General features: G+C 29.5%; 1 pseudogene; it reads left to right on the plus strand.

Moving 5' to 3' along the window:
- The first annotated feature begins 17,622 nt into the window (after positions 1-17,622).
- Positions 17,623-19,257, plus strand: LOC132924775 (uncharacterized; annotated as a pseudogene).
- The last annotated feature ends 1,270 nt before the right edge of the window (positions 19,258-20,527 follow it).

Genomic DNA, 20,527 nt, shown 5'->3' on the forward strand with positions numbered 1-20,527 from the left:
AAAATTATTTTTACTTAATTTATCTTTTAATACGCATTAACAATATTCATTATGACTAAGTACAATAATTAGATAATTTATTAATAATAGATAAACAATTTGTAAGTGTTCATACTGATAATGAACTAAATATTTATATATCATAATATGTCAATACAGTGGAACCTCGATTATCTTGGGTAATGGTGGGGAGGGGGTCACACGGATAAGTGAAAACCACGGTTAATCGAGACTTTTTATAATAATCTAATTTTTTTTAAATTATAATTAGACATACATAGGTACAATTTTGAATTATTTTATTTAATTATAATTAGAAATATATACAATAATGTTATACATAATACATCTACAGTCCATACTTATTTTTAAATTTTCGGAAGAGTGAGCACGGTTAATCGAGTCACGGATAATCGAGGTTCTACTGTATAAAATGTTCAGATATTTACATGTCACAAGCTGCGATGTACTAATTCAGACAATTCTACGGTAGTACCCCTGGTGTAATATAGGGTACGTTGGTGGACATAATATACCGGCGTAATGAATAGTTCACGGTCGGCAATAACACGTTTTGTGTTAATCTAAAAAATGAACAAAAATTCCTAAAATATCGTATTTTTATCAAAAATATTTCATTCTACAATTGTGAAATTATATTTTACCTGTAAAGATTTAAGGTACCTACCACAATAAAAGATTAATCAATTACCGCCTACCGGTGACATTATGTATTATTATTACATTATTATTTTCTTCGTGTTAATTTATTTTACGGTTAAATAATTTTTAAGTTTTACCATATTTAAACATACAAATATTATCTAAAAAATTGTATTTTCATTGAAAAGATCTAAGGTATACATTCGCGTTCGCAATATAAGATTATACCATATACAAGTTGGATATCGACCCATTTAAACAATTCCAAATGTTCTAAATAAATAATTAGTCCAACTAATTAATAGCACTGCTATAGTACTATATACTTCGTTTCATGAGAGAAAAAGTACACAAGTCGCGCTTCCATTCACCTCCATTAATAGGATTTTTCCCATTGTTTACCGCCTATATCTAACAGATAAACACAGGTTCGTATTTTTATGAAAAATATTTTACCGTAACAATTTCCTAAACAATTGTATTCTTTTTCTCATGATGTATACAGTCACTTGTCTTTTTAAGAGTGTAGGTGTTTGTAGTTTGTTAGACATCTACATATTTGTTAGAATGTTAAAGCGAGGGACATTCGCTTAATCTTCTAAAACAATGATAGGTCGGATAATCTAAAAATTATATACGAAATTCATCGAAAACTCGCTATAAAAAAAACTATATTCTATTATGCATTACCGGGGCGAAGGAATTAGTTTCAAAGCTTCACAAATACAATGAGGTGTGTAGCTGAAACAATATTAGTATATAAAAACGTAAAAATGTCAATTTTTTGTTTTTAAATATTGTTACACGAGCCCTATTATAATAAATCTATTTAAGTAAAAATTAAAAACCCTATGACAAATATTGTAGGTACGATGTGACGACACATTTTTTCTGATTCATTAACACCAGTATGTTTATGATATACGAATAATGTAGATTATTTAATTAAATCATTTAAGTATGTTCATACGCCGCTAACTTCATGGAAAAGTCGAAACTCATAGTCCCACGGATAAGATAATCGATATAAGAATACTAAATCTTATTGCGAGACACCTTATATGTCAACAGTCTCCATACCACTCTTTATACATTATATCTACTCTATATTGCGGACTAAGATGGATTCAATCAGCAATATTAGCCTATAGTCCCTGTATATAGATGTAATGAATGTATTCGTTTTACAATATTTTTTTTTTTTTTTTTTTATGTATATTGGCTATTCGTATAGGAAAAAAATTATCTATCTTTAACTTCAATTGAGGTTTCTGTTAACAAATTTCCATTAAAAAACCATTTTGATTTTTTTTATCCAAAAACTTGCACTTTGTACGTGCCGATAAACAATTAATAGATTTTATTTTTGAAAACGGATTTGAATTTGTCATCTAGTCTTTAAGATTTAGGTCGAAGCACCTACCCACAATTTATAATAACGGTTCTAGGTCACTTTGTACGGTCGAGCATCAAAAGTGCGAACACGGACACTTTGTACGGTCGGGTAAAAAGTACATTGCAGAACGCGGACACTTTGTACTATTATATACGTAAAATATATACATATGTATATATAATATACAATTTTATTAAAATTGTTATTAAGTTTAAATATTATTTGCTAAATCTAAGTATCTTATATATTCTCCGAGTCGACGAATGTGTCAATAGGCTACATAATAGAAGCAAAAATCTAATTCTGGTGAAAATAATAAGCTTTTAACTTTATGTAACCAGCACTGAAACAAAGAAATAATTTTGAATTTTCAAATTCCATACATTATATACGTTGGTTTTAACATTGTTTCTCGTTTTTTGACATATGTTTATTTGTTTATATTTTACACATTTTTAATTGATTTAAACTGATTATTTTGACTATAATAGTACCTATAAATTAATATACCATAGTTTATAACGTTTTTAATAAATTTACTTTTTATATTTAATTTTTACATCTTAATAATTTAAATTATATACACATAACACATAGATTACTATATACATTAATATGTATTTTATGTTTATAATAGTACAAAGTATCCGCGTTATGAAATTTAAACAATGGACCGTACAAAGTGACCACTTACCTATAATAACATATGATATTTGATTGATGCAGTAGGTAAATAACATTGGATCCGACAACATAATCTTAACTGATACTTGTGTAAGTTACCCTAAGGCCTGAGTAAGAACTATATAATATTTATATTGTAATAAAATAATTTATGTTTATTTAACAAAATACCTGTACGTACTTATATTGCTCACGATATTGAATTGTTCCTTTAATTGTTGGTTTGGCATAATGCTTGTGCGAATAGTCCGATATACGCATATAGGAAGACAATTCCGCTCTCTCTCTATATATATAATCGAACGTACATTTTCATTTTTACTATTTAACTATTTAAGGGCAAGCAATTTAAAAGATACCACAATTTGTACATATTATATTATTAAGTCCATTGTTGATTATTTTTGACCGGAAAAATACATTATAGAAGATACCCTAGCTTTTTTTTTTATTACTTAAGCAATATATGAAATATTTAAACTCCTATTTAATACACAAGTAAGTTTATATAACAACAATAAGTAGAAATTGTATTAAAACTAAAACAAAACATAAAATTATGATTTCAAACAATATTAAAATACTTAAATACTATATAAGATACAAATATAGTTCAAGAAACAAATAGTTAACACTTAACAATAGCTTTTTTGTTAGTTAAATAATTATTCTTATTCACATTACTAGAAATTTGTTCAGTTTAAAAAGTTTGGAAATAATAGATCTTAATTTCATAACCAAATTTTTGACATGCAATTTCTAACGGAGATTACAGTCAATAATTAGACCTAAATATTTCACTCGACTTATACTTAATAATTTTTGGTAGTTGCATAATTTTACGTTTAAATCACTAGTATTGCAAGAGTGGATAATAAAGTCATTGCACGGAATAGATAAGTTATAAATAGAAAAGGCAACAACTACATTTTTATTTATATTCAAAAGTAAGTTTGATAGTATTCAATTTTTTAAATATTTTATTTACTCCTATGGTTGTTTTATGATGAACATTGTCCTATGAGTTAATATTATATATAAATATAGAACATAAACGTCGTATACTCGTATCATTATGACAACAAAAGCCAGTTGAAAAAAATAGGCTATAGTTCGATCATATTATTATTGTATATTAAATGCGTCCATTATAATTCCTCTGTTGTTACAATATGGGTAGGTATATTGATACCTACCGAACCATACTTAATGTATAATAAACGAAGACATTTCTGCTCTAATATAATGAAAATCGAATGTACATTTTATTTTTCACCATTTAAGGGCATGCGATTTAAAGATTCGCCGGAAAAATACATTAGAATACACCCGCCTTACTTATTACTTTTATAAAAATTGTAATAAAATGTCCATTGACGCCTACATAGAATGTTAACAAAAACGTCGTCTCTGCGACGCCACTGCAAACTTCGTCAAAATAATATGTCGAATAATACATCGGTGTTGAAATAACACCCTGCTGAGGTGGTCGATTTTCGAACACACGAAATAATAATGCGCGTACTTTCTGTCCATATGTATAAATGCGTATACAATACCTTGGATGCAGGCATCTGGCCGTTAGCTTGACATTTTTTCTTAAAATATATGTTTTTTCACGTGTAGAAAAAATACAAACTGTTTCATTATACAGAATCATTACAGATATATTTTGGACGTGTATTAAACACGCTATCGGTTTTTCGTTAAGAATAATCTCTAATAATAATAGGTAGTAATAATTAAATAAAGGGCGCCCGAAATATACAAAATATATAATAATAATAATAGTTTACTTAGCAAAAAATGCTCCATTCGTAAGTGGGGGCTTACAATATAAAAAAGATATCAAAATACAACGTCGCCAATGACCACGACGACTGGAATAAATTGTGACTTCCACGCTGGCAATACGACAGCGACTTGAGATGACGAGTGACAATCGCGTATAGGGCGTAGGCCGTAGGCGGTATACGCAAAAACAGCGGCGGCGGCGGCTTGACTCGACGGATTACGGCGACAGGTGTGCAATACTGCTGCCGGATCACGCGATTATACGATTGTTCACGTCTCTATGACCATTGACCATGGACCACGTGGTTTTGTAATGTTTGTATGATGTGTCGTCGGCGACAAACGTGTCGTTTGAACGGGGTGTCGAACTAACAAAATAACAACGATCACACTGTACTATCGCGAATAACGTGAGAAACGGATTCATATAGATATAGATAATTATCAATAGTAGTGGTGAATAGTATTTTTTTTTAAAATTTTTATTAGACAATTCAATAATCTGTACATATATAGTACATACTAGTAGGTACAAATGTACAATACGATGAAGAGATAATAATATATATGATTTTAACAGATGTATGATATGAATTATTTATATTATAGAAATTACAATAAATACAGACATACAGTTATTAGGTATAATAAGAAAATCGCCATATGTTGCGTACCTAGTACCTAGTGTGTGACTTCCTATAAATATATTTTATTATCAATTATAATATTGCCGCGACGATCTGCGTAGTTGTGATCGACGCGCTATCGATTTACGTAGCCGTCATCACTCATCAGTCGCTTAAACAACACGGAAAGCACACTACGAAGTGCGCAACGCGTCCTCCGTGACGTTTATAAATATTATTATTCAAACATAGTTAACTTTGGAATACAGTCCACATATTATATACGAATAATTACGTTTTTCTTATTTATTTATTATCCTTGCTTACCACGTCTCAACACGGCAACACCATAGATGGTATATAATATGCATTCCATAATTATCGACCAACTGGATAATTCATTTGATTTTTGTTCAATCATTTGTAGAATTTAATTAGGTACTACGCCACTACAAACTTTTTTTTTTAGACAGTAGGTAGATATCTTCAATTATACATACAATTTCCAGCAATAATTCAAGGACCTACATACTCTTATAAAAAAAGCTTGTATTTTCCTACATGTTATGAATTATAATGGTTATTAGGTATTGCTTGAAAGCTTGAATGTAAAAACAATCTTGCATCGATATTAAAATTAATTAAAACAATTATTATTATGATATATAGTATATACAATTATGTATGATTATGGCTAGGGTCCGGAAGTTTATGCACTAAAAACTATCGAAATATGCGCTAAATATGCATTTACTTTTTTTTGTTTTAGTTAAAAATAATAATTATAAGATGGGGAAAAATATTTACAATTTTAATCGGCACATTCGAATTGTATCCCTAAATAATATTTTGTCCGAGTTGCGTCCGTGGTTTTCTCACGATAATATGTACAAGGTGATTTTTTAAGTATGCTTACCCCATTTTTATGCTTAAATTATTATTCAAATTATGATTTTTACCCGGTTTCGAGTTGTTAAAAAACAACCTTTTTATTAAAAAATTATATTTTTTATCCTTAATTTTTTTTAATTTTTTAATTTTTTAATTTTTTTGAATGACAACATAGTTTTAATTTTATATTCCAAAGCAGAATATTATTCTGAGTATTATGATACATAAAAATTGAATTTAGTGCGAGTAGTTCATGAGTTATACGTATTTAAAGTTTAAACAAGCGGAGTAGTGGACAAGCATTTTGCGGGGTAACCCCGTACCACTCCACTCCACGCATCCAAAGCCAACTTATATTTTTCTAATAGCTCCAATAATTTCATCATGATTTTAACTACTGTATTTTTTTGTAATTCATATTTTTTTATAGTGTTTGGTTATATATTTAATTTCGACTAGTACATTAGTATTGGCACCATAATGTTTGGCTAAGGGCTGAATGTGTGCAAAACTTAAAAAATGTTCATTACCAGAATGTAAATATGAGACAGCACTTAAAGTATCCTTTTTATTGGAAAATCGTTTTATTTTTTTTACAAATATTAATAAAATGAAATCTTAGAATTTATATATTTATTATTTATATAATAATAATATTATATACATTCAGGATTTGTGACGATTAAACGCCATAATATTTAAAAATAAAATCAAGCGGGCCAATTTGGGGCCACTGACTTTTTTTAGAGGGCCAGGCCCCTTAAGGCCCCCTTTTGACGACATGCCTGATTGTATACGAAAAACGATTCTGAACGGAGATGATTTGTCAGTCTAGGATATATTATATTATTATCTACATTTAAATTGTAACATATTTTTTTTTTGATACAAGTAATTTTTTCCTCGACTACTGGTGAATATTTAAATTTTTTTCTATTTATACTTTTTAAATAACAACAAATATTTTAAATCGTTTTAGGATATATCATTATTTTACGTGATTTCGTAAAAAATTAAATTTCATACGCTCATACAATTTTTTCTAAATAGACACTGGAGTTTTTTTTACAGTTATTTGAAGAAGAAGTTATGGAGAACCTTGTATTAGATTTTTTAACCTTAGGTATAAAACTATAAACCACAAAAATTTTATGAATTTTCAACTTAAAAATTACTTGCAAATTTTGCATTATACTTACGCGATACAATAATTGTTTCTAAGTTGGGACGTCTCAAAATATTAAAAAAATAATAATAAATTGCTAAAAAAATCTAAAAAAATGTTTGAGAACAAATCCAAATATTACTTTGCTAATTTTTTTTATTATTAATTTATTTAGTAACTTTTTATACAATATACACGATTAATGAATTTTTTTATTCTTAAATGATGCGTTTATCAGTGGTTTGATACTTTGATGTACAAACATCTACCACATCATTGGCAACGTTACATGAATTACCTAATATTTCACCAAAACACTTTTGTTCAAGTAAAAAAACACTGAAAAAATAAGCATCATTCAAAACAATAAACGATAATAATTTATGCATGCTTTTAAAAGTCCGAATGAGTCGAAAAATGGAAAAAAAATTGTTGTGGATTTTACTTCTTAAATTAAACAAAAATTACAACTCCCATAAATATTAAAACATTAATAAAGTAGGTAACTAAAAAATGATATTCTTGATTTTAAATCGTTTAAAAAAAAAACGGATTCGTTTACAATTTAATAAATTTTGAGATTTCTTTAGTTTTGCACAATTACTCATTTAGGTACAAAGTTTTTATGTAGAAAAATCACAAACCCTATATTTGCGTGTATCTATTATCTCTTGCCTATTTCTAATTTATAAAGTACGTGACGACTACTTTGTGAAAATATTTAGGTTTTTACTTATTAGCATAATTATTATTAACAAATTAAATTATTTGTATTATTAAATAACAAAAAAGGTGGGCAAGTGGGTATCGCTCTACTGTATATTAGAGATGGAGAGTAGGTCACTATAATGGATGTGTTAAATTTGAATGCAATTACAGGTATCATTGTATATGAAAAACGATATATCGTTTATATATTATATCGCAACCAAAAATAAAACAAAATAATAAATGTATTATAGAATATAGAGTATAAATTATTATATCCTTACCAGCATCGCGACCTATTGGCAGTTAATTGAACTCAACTCTCATGCAACATATTATTTTCTATAACAGTGAGCAATGAGCATTTCCAGTATTGCCACTGAGCAATCTATAATAATAATATATAATTAATTGAATGATATCACGCAATATGCTATAGTCCGTTTTTAATGAGACCTATAATACTAATTATTATCTACACGTTTTTCATCGTTGGTCGATGCGCTTCTCACAGTCTCACACCACTTTCGCCTGTTCGGTCACGATCGTTCGGTAGGCAATGATCTGCTCACATACGTAATCGTCGGACGGCAAAGAGCGGAAGAAATTTGGCCTACGTGCTATTGACGGCGGCAGATAAGATGGATAACAATTCGTTAGATACATAATAGGTTGAGGAACATATTTTATAATTATTATATGTTAACATTATTTCGTTTATTAAATAATTACTTTTTGAATTTGTTTACTAGGTATGCAATTATTAAACTACAGATTTATTTTATGTATGAGCTATAAATTATAATAGCATTTGTTAGTTTGTTTGCCAGTATTTTTTTAAATTGATATAAACAATGTTTATATATTCATATTATTAAACAGTGATTTAAAGTAAAAACTATATATACCAATTTAATTTAATTATTAAACTACTCTTATTATAATTTATTCTTGGATACAACAGTAAAAAAAAAATAATTTAATTTTGCAATATATATATTATATTATAGGTATATTACATTTTAAGGAGAATCAAAATTAAATCACAGTATATCCAAAAATATAAATATGTTTTATTTAGTTAAAAATTTGAGAACTAAAAAAAAAAAAAGAGGTTAACTGTTTTTGTACACTAGGTGTGATGATGCTTTACGCTAGCGACAATTTTTTTTGCAGAACAGTTGGCTGATTTGATCCCAGTTCGCCCCTGTATTTCTAATAAATACTTATTTTATTTATTTAAATTACAATTCTAAATATAAAAATCTTTGTTTAGTGTTGGGTGTAATTAATTAAATGGTTCTTGACCACATGAGAAAATTGTAGTATGTGATTGGATTTCATGATGAGCTTGGGGTCATTATAACTAGTGTAAAATAATTCATGGTATTAATGAAAATTAATTAATTTATGTATAAATAGGTAGGTAACCTATAGTTTATTGAGTATCATATATTTAAGGTAATAATCTAAAAAATAAGTAATAGGTAATTGAGATTTGAGTAGATCAGAGTAAGGATAGCTTTATCGCCTATATCTAATATCTAGTAGTGAGGAACCATGAGTGGATTATAATTTATGTTGCTGAATAAATACTGACCTCAATATAAAGATAGTTATTTTATTACTAAAAGAACATATTATTTTATTTTTCATAGACAATGGATTCAATGATCATCTTTAAAAAATAATTTTGATAATTACATTTAGTAGGTGTAGGTGCCCAACACAATGGGCTCTCGAAGGACCACTTGGAAAATGCCCGAGAACAATAAGTGCCAAAAAAACAGGCCAATCCTAAAACTACAACGCCGACTAATTGGCAGGTAGGCAACCAAATATATTTACGCATTATAAATTGCGAGTAGGCAATTTATGCGCACGACGATGACACGGAGGAACGGGAAGAGATATATATATGTAAGGGAAGTAGGATGATGCAAGTTATTTAAATGGGGCCGAGGGGCCCTGTGGTCGATCCGGTCTGGTGCAATAACCACAGTGGGGAAACTATCAATATTGGGACAACTTAAAAACTACTTATAACTAAGGCAGATGCTGGCGGGTTGGTGACTAGTGGGCTGATGACTGGTACGACTGGACGACCGGGGCGGCCTCTCACACAACCCACAATGGGTGTTGGCGGACTTACGCAAAGCAGACGGCGACCATGGATAACGAAGAGGGAGTAGGTAGACCCAAAATCGACGCTGTCTCAGGATGGAAGTTACAGTTGAGTGAGTTGATGTCAACGATTGTACGGCTCTCAGTTACACATTTGTGACCAGAATAATAATTATAAAAACAATAAGAAAACTCACTCAACTGGTGTAGACGTAGTCGTTTGGTTTTATTTGATATAATACCCAATAATTATAATATAATAAATAGTTCGCGTCGCAATGACAACGAGAGTACGAGACACAACGAAATTTGGTATAATATGTAGGGTATGTAACGATGTTATATCATTTTACAGGAGTTTTTCGACTCAACAAAAAGGGGAGGTGCTATAAGAGCGACTGTATAAAAAGATATATAAAAGAATAATATACAACAAAAAAAAGGGCGTTGGCCGCAGAATAATAACAATAAGAAATAATCAGTAATACGACTGATATGAAAAAATATGATAATAAACATATGCGGCAAAAGGCCGACCAATAATTGTTTTACAGAAAAATACATAAACAAAGAGAATAAATAACAAAATATTATAAATTAGAATAGTAATTTGATTATAAGGACGGAGTGGAATATGGAGAGGAAAAGAAGCAATTAAGACGGTGTCATCGTCGCGCATAAGCGATAAGCAATATGTTTGGCGCGAACAGTAGGTATGATATTAAAATTGTATAAGAAATAATTAGTTATATCACAGTTGAAAAATTTGAAATTCATAAAATCAAATTTTCTATATTTATATATATATATATTATACAAAAATACAACAAATTATTCATATAATGCCTATTCTAAAGAATATGTAATAACTAATAAGTATACTTGGATTATTTTGTATGAATAATAGAATATTAATAGAATTAATTAAATCAAGATTAAATATAATACAAGTATTAAAATTGATGCATATGCATTACGCTGTCACATTCAACGAATATTCACATCATAAAGTGATTATTTTAATATTTAGTGTTCTATAAATATGCTATATTTATCATTTGGTTTGTTGGGTTAGATACGCACATCCCCCCATTTGACTTATGCATCCCAAACATCGACTTTCAATTAGATCTATTAAATTGTTATTTTGTAACTAGATTCCTAAAAAATATGAAATCACTTACCTTAAATTAAAAAATAAAATTGTCAAGTATTTACACTCTGTTCTATAATTAATGTGTATAATTTGAATTTTTTGTATCTGTGTAAATTGGTCTGAATATATAGCACAGTTGTTGAGCATTATCCCACATGAATCAAAACACCATCCATGTCCACATGGGATAAGGTTTGTGTTGGCTACATCTGCATGACCACTAAGACAAATAAAACACATGTGTAATAGTTAATCACCTATGTACAAATTAATAGGTATTTCAAATATTTGTTAATCATTAATTTACTTATAGACTATAGCTTATCATCGAGCGTATATCTTGTAGACGCCTTACTTGCTCAGCCACAATTTGTACTATTAAAATTACATATAATATAGGTATATTTAAATTACTATTACATACATTTATTATAATATTAGTAAAACAACTTTAAGTAGGCAATAGCTTAAAAATAATATTTTTAAAATATTATTGAGTATAGTAAATTATAATTTAAGTAACAGTAAAATATTGGAGTTAGCCTAAAAAAAATATAATTAATGTGAAATCGTGATTTTATGTGTGAAAAATATCCAAATGTCTTGAAATTTAGATTTCAGAAGTTCATTAAAAATATTTGTGTATTTACAAATACACAACATATTTTCTTATTATTTTACTCGAAATATATAAAGAACTAAAAATTTCTTTATCCAAATGAAAGTGTCACTAATGGGTAGTTGCTTTCCTCAAACGTAACATGTATTATATATTTATATATAATTTATTGTAAACTGTCTTAATTAATATTTGATATGTTTTGATACCTTATATATATTTTTTTCCTGTATCACATTTTCTTACTGTGCTATTAAGTACAGATTGATTTCATATGGTTTACCATCACAAAAATAGATAGTTTTTCCTCTGTTAATCATTTCTTCTACTTCGACAGTAATGTTACTGTAAAAAAAAAAGAATAACCTAACCAGTCGGGGGACTGCCGGTAGAAGTGAAAACTTCTTAAGCACGTTGGGCACCCCGTAAGAAAGCATTTGCGGGTGAGGAAAAAAGTATGAAATCGCGACACCGCCACCGAGAGTACATGTATATATATACTGCTATACTTATAAATTATTGATCTGATTGATGACATTTTATTTTATAGTAAATAGTTAAAACTATAGTGGGAAAAAAGTAATGTTTATTCTAAAAAATATTAGAATAATAAAAATATTTATTGAAAATCCAGTAAAAATAGGTAATCAGTGAATTTAACTAGCAATAATAACCAATACAATTCCTATAGAGTATAATTAAAACATAATGAAATGAACTACCCACTAGATAGTAAGTATCATGAAGAATAATATCAATAGATGAATAAATTAGTGAGAATCACACCTGTTAAACTTTCAATTGTAAACAAAAAAAAATGAACTTAAAGATCAAATTGTTGATGGTGAAAAATTAATTTTAGATCATAGTAACTACATAGTAGCTTATCATCTAAAAATTTTAATTTCTGTTGAAAGTCCGACTATTATTGTTGGTGTATGCTCTTGTATCAACGTCTATCCCAATTGTAAATGTATGATGTGCTCAAACAATAAATTCTAATAATCCAACAATTAATATAGCATAATGCATAAATTATTCTATATTTTAATGTTACATTTTTATTAATTTTTTACTGACAATATGTGACATTAATCTAAATGTTGGTAAAATTAAAATGTATACTTATGGGTATCCAAAACATTGAAATAAATATTTACTAAAGATAGGGTCACCTCTCCTGCCAGGTCTAAAAATGATGTATTTAAATTTCGATCAGTTAAATACGTAGTAATAGCATCAGCTTAAACTGGTAATGATAAAATTAATTATACAGCTGTAATTAAGATTGATAATGGGAATAGTAGTATTTTATTTTATTTTATATTGTTTGGTATTATGTTTAAAATTTGTAAGTAAATTAATTACTCCTACAATTGATGAAATTCCTGCTAAATGTAAATAAAAGATGGTTAAGTCAACTGAATAATTATTAAGTTCAATGTTATTTGACAACGGTGGGTAAATTTTTCATCCCGTTTCTGTTTCATTATTAATTATTATAAATCTACATATCATTTAATCATTATTATTATTATTGATGGAGATAATAATTAAAATCTAATATTATTTAATCGTACAAAATATAATATATCAGGACATTCTATTATCATAGGAATTAGTTTCCAAAACCACCAACAACAATAGGTATAGTTATTAAAAAATTCTAATAAAAGTATGAATTGTAACAATTACATTATATAGTTGATTATTATTAATGATTTAATTAATTTGACTTAAGTTACTAAGAGTAGATTCAATTATACCTGATAAAATACCAAATAAGAAGTATAAAGTATCAATATCTTTATAATTAGATAAATTGTAAATCTATCTATATATATTTAAAAATATTTTTATCATTAACACTATATTCAAATTATATCATATTAAATTGCAAATTTAAAGGTATTAATTATTTAATTAAGGTCGAAAACAAATATTTTTAATTTTGAAGATTAATAGTTTAATTTAACTTAAAACCTTTAACCTTAATAAATGAATTAGAAATTAAAAAATAATCCAAAAAAAATTATAGTCATTATTTTTAAAATTAAGATACCATTTGTTAAATAAATTAAAATTAAATAATGTAATATAAGTTATTTTAATAAAAAAAAATATAGATTTAACATTTTTTTTTTTTTTTTTTGGCTTATTCCGGGCCTTGAAGGTCCATCGCCGTTTCTACTACACCTCTCCACAATTCTCTGTTCTTCGCCAGTTGTTCTCCCTCTCTAATCCCCAGGAGCTTGAGGTCTTCTTTAACTCGGTCTGTCCATCGCTGTCTTGGCCTCCCTATCGGTCGTTTCTTATTTGGTTTCCACATTGTGACATTATGTACTGTTTGGCCCTCCGCTCTCCATACATGCCCGGCCCAGCTTATTCGTCTGCTTTTAAGTATTCCCACTATGTTTGGCTCGTTGAACATTGCCCTTAATTCTGCATTAGTTCTTCGTTCATATAAATTTCCCTCGTTTCTTTTGGGTCCATAAATTCTCCGCAGTATTTTCCTTTCAAATAGTAGTAATCTTTTCTCGTCCGACTTTGTTGATGCCCATGCTCCACAAGCATACAATACTATAGGTCTAATGAGTACTTTATATAGTCTTATTTTTGTATTTTTGGAGATTAATTTTGATTTAAATATAGGTACGAGCGCAAAATAGCTCTTATTTCCTGCAGTTATTCTCCTTTTAATCTCATCATGGCTGTTTGCTTGTTGGTTAGCATCTACTCCAAGGTATTTAAAGTTTGTTACCCTTTCGAAGGTACATCCACCGACTACTAACGAATTTTGTACTTGTTCTCTACGTGATACTATTAAGTATTTCGTTTTTCCTTCATTAACTTGTAGTCCAATCTCTTTTCCCTTACTTATTAGTTTTTCTGCCGACCGTTTTAGGTCCTCTTCGGTTTCTCCCATAATTATTATGTCATCAGCATACGCAGCTAGTGTGATTTGGTGTCCTCCTCCAATTCTTAGGACCGTGACATCATCAAGTACTTCTCTCACTACCGATTCTAAGGCTATGTTAAATAATGTGGGGGATAACGCATCTCCTTGTCTAAGACCTGTTTCAACTGAGAAATCTTCAGATATTTCTCCGTTGAACTTAACTATACACTTGGACTTTTGCACACATATCTTTATCAATCTCACCAATTTTGTAGGGATTCCGAGTTGGGTCATTGCTTTCCATAATCTACCTCGATTTACGGAGTCATATGCTTGTTTGAAATCCACAAATAGTAGGTGCACATCTATGTCGAACTCGTGAATTTTCTCTACTATTTGTTTTATTGTATGAATTTGATCCACTGTAGATTTCCCTGACATAAAACCTGCCTGATATTCCCCTATTATTTCCCTTGTGTATGGCTTGATACGGTTTAGTATGATGATCGAAACTAATTTGTAACATGTGTTTAGTAAGGATATTCCTCTGTAATTCTGGCAAACCATGGCGTCTCCTTTCTTGTGAACTGGGCATAGGACTGACATATGCCATGTTACTGGTATTTCTTCTTGTTTCCATATATTATCTACTAGTCGTTTCAGTCGTGTCATTAGTTCTTTTCCTCCTTCTTTCAGTAGTTCTGCAACAATTGCGTCTTCCCCTGGTGCTTTCCTATTTTTCAACATATTTACTGCCCATTCTACTTCTTCTAACGTGGGTTCGTCTAATTTCTGTTCGACCGTGTTGAGGTTTTCTTCCACTTCTCCTTGAGTAGGTTGGTTCAGCATTGTTTCAAACATGTTCCTGAACTCGTTTGCAGTCTTTTTTTTATCCGTTATTAGTAATCCTTCTTTATCCTTTATAATTGTTGCTTTTGTCTTAAATCCATTCTTAATTTCATTCGCCTTTTCAAAAAAAAGTCTTACATTGTTTTTATAGCTGTTTTCTATTATTTCAAGTCTAGAATTTTCCCACGCTCTTTTCTTTTTTCTAAACAATTGTTTAGTTTCCCTTTGTCTAGTCGATAGTACTCTCTTATTTTCCTCACTTGGGTCTTTTAGCATTTTTATTCGGGCAATATCTCTTTCATTATTCGCTTTTTTACATTGTTCATCAAACCATTTTTCCCCCCTTTTTCTTTTTTCAAATCCTAGTACTTCTGTGGCCACCGTTTTAATCGAGTTTTCAATCTCATTCCATAGATTATCTACGTTATTATCTACGTTATTTGAATTCTCCGTCAGACTCAAGGTGTCTTTTAGTTTGTTCTTGTACTGTCTATTGATTTCTTGGTTTTTTAGGTCTTCTATATTAAACCTTTTGATAGAGACGTTATTTTTTCTCCATTCAACTGACAGACGTAACTTGATTTTTGCTCTTACTATAAAATGATCGGACATTGCGCTGCTCCCTCTCATGCTCCGGACATCCATGACGCATCTCTTGAAACGTCTGTCCACTACAACATGGTTTATTTGGTTTTTTATTTGTCCTGATGGTGATACCCAGGTTTCCTTGTGTATATCCTTATGTGGGAATGTGGTGCTACTTATTATCATGTTACTGGTTGTAGCAAAATTAACTAATCTTGTGCCATTATCATTTGATGTTCTATGCAGGCTCTCCTTCTCAATTGTTGGTCTATACTCTACTTCCTGCCCTATTTTTGCGTTAAAATCTCCCAATAAGATTTTTACCTTGTTAGTCGGTATCCGGTCACACTTATTTTCCAAATTTTCATAAAAATTATCTTTGACTTCATCTTCTTTGTCTTCAGTTGGGGCGTACCCGTTAATTAGTATCACGTTAAACCATCGGCACTCCAGCTCCATATGACAAATTCTGTCATTAACTGCCTTAAACTTCTTAACTCTATGTAATATTTTGTCATTCACAATGAAACCAACACCACCCTGGTGTTCATCGCCACCACTATGGAACACTGTCCAATTTCCAGTTTTTAAGCTTCCTTCTCCCGTCCACCTTACTTCTTGAATCGCAATAATGTCCAGCCGATATCGTTCAAGTTCCAATATCGCTGTCGTCAAATTTCCAGGTTTATATAATGTTTGTACGTTCCAGGTTCCAGTTGTAAAATCCTTAAGCTCCATATTTTTCATCCGAGGCATATTTTGTAGTTGTTTCGTAACCAGGTTTTTTTGACACTGTAGGGTGGTTAGCCCTACGAGAAACCCCCAACCTGGAGGACCAGACTACCCCAACCAATTAAGGTCAGGGTATTTAACATAGTTAATATAATAAATATTATTATAATTATCTATATACCGTTATAAATTAAAATTTTAATTAGGAACCTAATCTATAGGGAAACGAAAATTTGCTAGTTGACGTTTTGACGCAACACTAGTCCGGACCGGTATTGACGCCGATCGCCGTTCGCCGCGTCAAACGTGAGAACGGAAATCAAAAATGTATTGTCATACGCAAAATACAGATTATGTTTATAATCTGCCCGTTTTGTGAGGCAAAATTTATAAATGAAAATAATATTATAAACCATATGCTATTCAGTCATTGTTTGAAACCGTTAAAATAATGAAAGGCCGTATACACCATCTGAGGTACCACTTTTTTCTTAATAATTAATTTATTAACATTTAATTAAAAATAAAATACATTTATCTTTTCAAGGATACATTAATTGCAACCGCGTCGGCTATCCGTTTTTTGAGTGCTTCTGATTATTTCCACATTACATCACAACACATTTTTTATTTATTAAAAAGTTATTGTTATAAGATAAAAAGTATTGAAAAAATGGATACAATTCTTATTCAAAATATGAAGAGTATCCAATTTTACATCAATTGCAAATATGAGGTATATACAATGATTTACTTAACTAAATATTAATATCCTAAAATATATACAAATATACAAATAATACAAATAACAATAACAATAATAAAAAAAAATCAAATATATTATATACATGTCCTAACTAGATGTGGTCATGTTGATAAAATTATAAAATACATGACAGATGAAAATATCCAGGAAAGCATTATTGCAAACAAAAGAGTGGATATAATAAAGGCAGCAGGAGAGTATGTTGCATTAAATTTCAATACGAAGAAATTGGGGAAAAGAAAGACTGCCAAACTTATTAAAGACTCCATTAAAATATTTGACAGCAGTGCTGTAAAAATTTTGCTATATCTCGTACTTAAAGTCTTTAAAAATTGAACACAATGTTCCCCACCAATCGCAGATCAATAAAAACATTGACTGTCCAGAGGTTTTTGCCAACCCTCCCACCCAACAGAAAGGAGATTTTTCCAACATGTTTTGGCACCAAATGTTTAAATTAAACACTATATTAATTTAATTGGCAATTCAATATCGTTTGCGATTTCCTGTTTCGTTTATGACAGAAGCGATGAATGAATGAATAATTAATATTAACATATCCCCTCGTTCTAATTTACGACACTATAATATTTTTATTTTATTTTAATATAATACAGTATATTATGTACAATATATTTATTACTGATTTGGCGTTATCACCAATCAGCAAGTATGTCAACTTTTCTCGCCTGAAATCGTATTGTGATTAAGACTTCTCCGTCCGCCGTATTTATTTCTGCGTTCGCATATTATATAATTCATAACAATGATAAATCGATGTAATCGATATTTATATGTGTATATGGCATAATGAAAAAACATATTATATTATCTATGTACCGTGATATGTACGGTCTGGTAACTAATCATATTATCACGGTTGGTAGACCGAATTTTAAATATTTTACCCACGTTAGGTCCGTGAACACATTGATGTTAAGTTATAAGTTGCCCATAAGTTGTATGTCCCGTGGTGACCGGAGTGCACATATATCGCCCGCGTTATAGGATGTCGCATGCCTGTGCTTTTCGTGTGTACGTTTCGCATACGTGCTGTTAGGTCCTCGTTGCATTACGAGTGATGTATAAATTGAAGTGAGAGTATTGATACTAAGAATGTGGTGAATAATTATATATATATATTTTTTTCTTTTCTCTAATGAAATTTTCGTCACGATTTTGGTAATTTACGACACATCTTCTGCTCTAGTGAATTATTGTTTACATTATTTAAAGAATTTGTGTCTCACACCAAGATATTCAAGCGCATATGCGGATCTTTGATATTTTTGATTATGATTTTCAAGTAATTATGGGGTTGTTAATATTTCCGACTATTTTTTTCGAGGAATTAGTGTCCTACATCAAGATATTCAAGCGTTTTGGGGGATCTTTGATATTTTTGATCATGATTTTCAAAGATTCTTGGGGTTGTAAATATTTCCGGCTATTATTTTCAAGGAATTTGTGTCTCACACCAAGATATTCAAGCGTTTTTGGGGATCTTTGACGATTTATTTCAAGAATTTTAGGTAATTAAATAGTTTTAGACCATTTTTTTCATGAACTATGTTTCCTACATCAAGATATTCAAGCGTAATTGGGGATATTTAATATTTTTAATCACGAATTTCAAGGATTCTTGGGGTTGTGAATATTTCCGGCTATTATTTTCAAGGAATTATGTATAAAACATCAATATATACCGCTGTTTATGAGAATTTTTGACGATACATTTCAAGAATTTTAGGTAATTTTATTGTTTTAGACCATTTTTGTCAAGGAATTATGTGTTCTGCATCAAGATATTCCAGCATATATGGGGATCTTTCATATTTTTGATCATAATTATCAAGGATTATTGGGGTTGTAAATATTTCCGACTTTTTTATCAAGTAATTTGTGTCTTACACCAAGATATTCAAGCGCATACGGAAATCTTTGATAAGTCTTATCAAGATTTCCAAGAATTTTTGGGGTTGTAAATATTTCCAGCTATTAGTTTAAAGGAATTATGTGTCCTACATCTAGATATTCAATAGTTTTTGGGAATTTTACTTCAATTTTATTAGTATTTTAGAAAATTAACAGATAATAGACCCATAATTTCAAGGAGTTTAGTGTCTCACACCAAGGAAATCAAGCATTTTTGGGGATGTTTGATATTTACGACTACTATTGACAAAGATTTATTTGGGATGTATTTTTTCCGGCTTTTGTTTTCAAGGAATATTTTCTCTGAGACAAAGATATTAATCCGTATATGGTGATTTTTGATATTTTTATGAAGATTTCCAAGGATTAAAGGGTTGTAAATATTTCCAAATATTATTTTCAAGGAATAATGTGTCCTACATCAAGATATTCAAGCATTTTTGGGGATCTTTGACGATATATTTCAAGAATTTTAGGTAATTAAATAGTTTTAGACCATTTTTTTCATGGAATTATGTGTTTTACATCAAGATATTCCAGTATATATGGGGATCTTTGATATTTTTGATCATAATTATCAAGGATTCTTGGGGTTGTAAATATTTCCTGCTTTTTTTTCAAGTAATTTGTTTCTTACACCAAGATATTCAAGCGCATATGGGAATCTTTGATAAGTTTTATCAAGATTTCCAAGGATTTTTGGGGTTGTGAATATTTCCGGCTATTAATTTCAAGGAATTATGTATAAAACATCAATATATACCGCTGTTTATGAGAATTTTTGACGATACATTTCAAGAATTTTAGGTAATTTTATTGTTTTAGACCATTTTTGTCAAGGAATTATGTGTTCTGCATCAAGAAATTCCAGCATATATGGGGATCTTTGATATTTTTGATTATGATTTTCAAGTAATTATGGGGTTGTTAATATT

The sequence above is a fragment of the Rhopalosiphum padi genome, chromosome 3, assembly GCF_020882245.1.
Source record: "Rhopalosiphum padi isolate XX-2018 chromosome 3, ASM2088224v1, whole genome shotgun sequence".
Taxonomy (NCBI): Eukaryota; Metazoa; Arthropoda; class Insecta; order Hemiptera; family Aphididae; genus Rhopalosiphum; species Rhopalosiphum padi.